Here is a 5,738-nt window from a genome sequence, read left to right on the forward strand (position 1 = left end):
TAGGGGGTTAACCTTCATGTATTATCTCCACCATTAGATTATTATCTCGTAATATGAGCCGTTAATATTGTATAGCTTAGATCTATGTATATCCATGTAAACAGTAAAATCATGATATAATAAGATAGCTTTTCATATCATCTTCCTCCTTCTGTTATGCGTCTTCTTGATACCTCCTTCATATACTATAGATTATGACCTTATTGATATTTTCAATATATTAGATTTTTTTATAGCTTAGATCTATGTATATCCATGTAAACAGTAAAATCATGATATAATAAGATAGCTTTTCATATCATCTTCCTCCTTCTGTTATGCGTCTTCTTGATACCTCCTTCATATACTATAGATTATGACCTTATTGATATTTTCAATATATTAGATTTTTTTTTAGTTCATTATAAAATAAAATAAAATGTCCTATATGTAATTATAATTGATACGTTATTATAAAATTATCTTGATCTGGCACGAATCTCGAAGCAAAACCCAACTCATAAACTTCAAAAAATTAAATTCGGAAGCACCCGAACTTCGATTTCAGCGAGCTTACAGTCAAACTGAGCGTATCGGAAATACGAACCCAACGACACCAAATTCAACCCAATCCAAGCCCAAATGGGTCCAAATCAAGGACCCGAAGCGCGTGTTGGAAGATTTAAACCACAATTTGAGTTACCAAACGGTCTCCAATTTTAACGAGCTTATACTCGAATCGAACGGCTCGACGAGACGAATCCAACGAGCTCAAGATCTCCGAATTCCAACATCACTAAGGCCTTAAGATGTCCAACGAACTCTGCACGATTGAAGGGTTCAACATCAACCGTCCATTCGACGACTCCCTATTCGCCCCTGATCTTACACATATTTACAAGCCATGCCACTCCTGAAAAACTATAAATATAGCCCTCATTCTTCACAAGAGGACTCAAGTGAAGAGAGAGAAGAAGAAGGAAAGAAGAAGAGAAAGGGGAAAGGGAGAATCATCTTCTCCTCGACCACCGCCGGAGCTCTTCCCGCCGCCTGAATACGCCGGAACTCTGCCAGATTTTCGGGAAACGCCGGGATTTTGCAGAACTTTGTAACTTTGTTAGAAGCTGATTGTAAACCGATCATCTTGACTTGCGAGACGAATCGGTCTTTGTACTTCAAATAAACACTAGTGGAATTATTTCAACTGGGCGTGGCCCCGTGGTTTTTCCCTCTTTCGATTTTTCCACTTAAAATTTCTTGTGTTCATTCTCTTTTCTGTTTGTGTGCTGAATATTCGTACAACGCTCAGACGTGAATTTACAAACTCTACCGCCGCATATATTTCACCCCGCAACAATAATATATTCCATATTACATTAATGTGGGACACCGCCTTTTGCTAGATTGCACCATCACAATGCACTTTTAAAACTTTTATTATTATTATTATTATCTTAGATTTGCTTTACTTTCAACTAAATAGAAATAAAATAATCCCTAAATTATTTAAAGATCAACTAAATAATTATCCATATTTTAAATATTCTTTTAGTTTACACTTTACCGATCTTTAAATTGCAAATACGTGCACCAAAGCAGTAATTACCAAATTAGTTGTCATAGAAGAGAAGAAAACAAAGCCATGTAAATCTGCGGAGGTAAGCTTACCGAACCAGCGTGATGGCATCCCGCCAAGAATATAACGTTCATTTGTATTCTTCTTTGCCTTCGGACATTACCGTAAAAAAATAAATCGGTCGGTCAAATTCGTCATCTCCCTAAAATGCGACCTACTTTCCACGATCTCCTGCAACCACTTTCTTACGTTTCTCTAACATTATGCATCAATTTAAGCTTCGTTTGGAACGGATTTTTAACTATTTTTTTATTAAAATTTTGCATTAAAAATTTGTTTTAAAAAGTTGTAAAAAAATTATGTCAAATAAAGTTTTCGATTTTCTTTGAAATGTTTTTCTTAGTGCTTTTTTAAAACAGATTTTTAGTGTAAAAATTTAATTTTTATTTTTAAAAAGCACTAAGAAAGCAGTCCTAAATAAAACTTTAATTTATTGATTGAGAGTTTTGATCTAAAGTTTTAGGCTTTATTTAGGATGATTTTCTTAATGATTCTTGAAATAACTTTTTAGTACAAAATTAAGGCTTAGTTTGGGATGACTTTTTTTCCTGACTTTTAAAGTAGCTTTTTAGTGTAAAAATTTTAAATTTTGTACTAAAAAGCTACTTTATGACCCAGTAAGAAAGACATTCCAAACGACGCTTAAGACTTCATTTAAGATGAATTTTTTAATGCTTCTTAAAGCAGCTTCCTAGTATAAAAATTTAAATTTTTGTACTACAAATTGTTTTATGAATTAAGTAAAAAAGTCGTCCCAAACGAAATCTAAATTTTATACTAAAAAGTTATTTTAAGAAACAATAAAGTCATCCCAAATGAATACCTAATTAGAATTTAAAAAAAAAATTATCTTAAATATTCTGAATATCCAAAAAAAATGCTTCTCCAATATTCGAACTGCTACATCGAAAATCAAGGTCAATGAAATTGTTGAAAATTTGTTCAGAAATAAATTATATGATATTATATAATTTATTTTTGAAATACATTTTGAAAAAATAAAGAAATTATTATAAACTTTGATAGCTTTTGTTTTTGGTTTATTTTTCATAAAATAATCACAGAATACTAAAAAATGAAAATATAAAGATATTTATTTAATGTGTCAATTTTTTAGCGTTGAAGCTTAGCTACGAGCTTATCTGAAAAAACTGCGTGTCAATTTTTCATATCTCCACGTGGAACTTTTATTATTTTTAATGTTAAATGTCAAATATAAAATTTATATTAATAAAATAAAAAAAGAATAATTTAATCAGTTAAGTTGTCTCACGACAATTAATAATAATATAAATTTATTTGGTTTTAAAGGGAACGGGGCGCGACAGGCAAGCGGGAGGTAAAGCCAAAATGCGGCTGAGCTGTCGGGCAGGCGTTGGTAGGTGAAGACAACAGTCCAATTATTGCATGACAGGTGGCGTAACGTGATTAGCCGATAGTGGCGGCGAATGGAGGCTGTGGGGACCACGGAAAGCCGAAACGAGCACGTGGGTAAGTGCATTCCCCCAGGCAATGCACCCAAGAGATCCAATGGTCCCAATCAAACTGCTTCACTTAAAAATAATTAAAAAAATTATATTTATTAGATTTATATAATAATTTATGTCACATCATCATTAATATTAGTTTTATTAATAATATATTTTAAGAAAATTTTATTGAAATTATTTGTTTTTGGTGCTAAAAAATTCTGAATTTTTGCATTTTAATAATTTTATATCATATTTTTCAAAAAAAATATCCAATAAATTTATAGAGAAAAAGGAACTATATGAGAGTTAGGAATTTTTATATGAAAAATTAGCAAAAGAAAAAATATTATTGGATCTTATGCAATTTATTATGAATTTGAAATTCATGTCCACTTTTCATTACAATGACTAGACAATATATAATTGATAGAAAATGGATCATAGTAGTCGAGCAATAATGGTTAGACTGATAATTCAAATAATGACTATCGATCAAAATTTGACTTGCGTCAACTTTTGGACAAAAAATTTGGCTGGTGGTGTCATTTGCATTGAATGACAAGTAAAATTATAGAATTATTCAAATCACTAGGTTGTGCCTTAACTCAAGTATTCTTCTCCTTCAGGCAGGGAATATGGATTTTTAATAGTATTTTAAGAGTTCTATTTTGTTAATTCAATCTAAATTTTATAGCATTTCATCATATGATTCGAAATTAATCCTTTGATAATAATTCTTTTATTTATAATTTAAGTGCCTTGAAGATCTCATAATCAAATGAATATGAGCTTCATGAATTCATCTCAACGAATTGCTTAATTTAATAACAAGCATGCAAGAGTTGGAGATCGTTCAGCCTTTCAATTAATGTCCAAAAGTTTTTAACTATTCTTAAGTGTTTAATTTTGGCTGATTTTGGCTTATTTGAACTCAAATTGATCCACTTCTAGTGTTATTAAGTTTGTCTATTTGATACGTTCAATTAAACGATAAGTGCAATCGAAGTTCGTATAAGCTCGATTTAATTGCGAGAATTTTCAATATAAAATAATATATTGAGACTTGATACATCATCAAAAAATTATCTTTACCAGGCACAAATCTCGAGGCAAAATCAAGTTGGAAACTTTCAAAATTAAATTTGGACCATTCGAACTCTAATTTCAGTAAACTTACAGTCGAACTAAATGTCTCAAAAATACGAACCCAACGACAAAAAATTCGACTCAATCCAAGCCCAAATAAGTCCAAATCAAGGACCCGAAGCGTTGTTGGATGGTTCAAACCACAATTTAGATTACCAAACAGTTTCCAAACATAACATGCTTATAGTTGAAACGAGCAGGTCAACGAGACAAATCCAACGCGTCTAAGATGGATGAATTCTAATATCACTAAGACATTCAAATGCACAGTAAATGATCCACAATCAAGGGATTCAACATCGACCGTCCATCCAAACCATTCTCAATTTGCCCTTGATTTTCCTCCTATTTATGAGCGACGCCAGACTTCTTTCGAACCACCACTTGACACCGAATTTCTGTCGGACCACCACCTCACATCGGACTTCTATCGAACCACCACCTAACGTAGGATTTTTACTGGACAACCACTTGATGCCTGGACTTCTGCTAGACCATCGACTGATGCCAAACTTATGTCAAACCACCATCTAACGCCGAACTTCTACCAAACCATCACTTGATACCCGAACTTCTGTCGGACCACCGACTAACGCAAGACTTTTTCCAGACTTACACGCTGCCACCTACTGTCTTTCCGACCTCAATCGCTAGATTATGGTCCTTCCGACCACCGTCAACTGCAGACTATGGTCTTTCCAATCTCCGTTGCCCACCAACAATGGTACTTCCGACCTCTATCTCCAGACTACGGTCATTCCGACCTCAATTACCAAATTATGGTCCTTCCGACCTCCGTTGCCAGATTACAGTCCTTCCGACCACCGTCGTCAGATTATGGTCTTCGGACCTCCATTAACTGTCAAATACAATTTTTCTAATCTCCCTCGCGCACCGACAACGGTCCTTTCGAACTCTATCACCATACTACGGTCTTTCCGACCTCCAACGTTTACCGTCTATGGTCCCTTCAACCTATATCGCCAGACAACGGTCATGCCAACCTCTGTCATCATACTACGATCTTTCCAACCTTCAACGCCCGTCGATTACAATCCTTCTGATCTCTATCGCCCGCAGAATACAGTCCCGTTGACCATCGTCACCCGACTACGATCCTTCTGACCTCCGTCACCCGTTATGACCCTTTCAACCACCGTCACCCGAATATGATCTTTTTAACCTTCATCGTCCGGCAACTATTGTTATGCTGACCAAACAAACATATCAATTATGATTCTTCCAATTTCTACCATGTAATGCACTCTTTATGATGTAGATTTGCTACATCAAACCAAGGCCTTCCCTCCAAGGAGGGGCCTCATTTGTAATCAACTATAAATAATAGTGGATTCCTTCAAACTGGGTCAGGCCCCGTGATTTTTTGCCTTTTTCAAGATTTTCCTCTAAAAATCTTGTTGTCTCTTATGAATACTATGTCCTCAATCTTATCTGATTGTGTGCTAGATCTTTGCACAAAGCTAAGACATTAAGCTTTATATTTC

The sequence above is a fragment of the Dendrobium catenatum genome, unplaced genomic scaffold (assembly GCF_001605985.2).
Source record: "Dendrobium catenatum unplaced genomic scaffold, ASM160598v2 fragScaff_scaffold_908, whole genome shotgun sequence".
Taxonomy (NCBI): Eukaryota; Viridiplantae; Streptophyta; class Magnoliopsida; order Asparagales; family Orchidaceae; genus Dendrobium; species Dendrobium catenatum.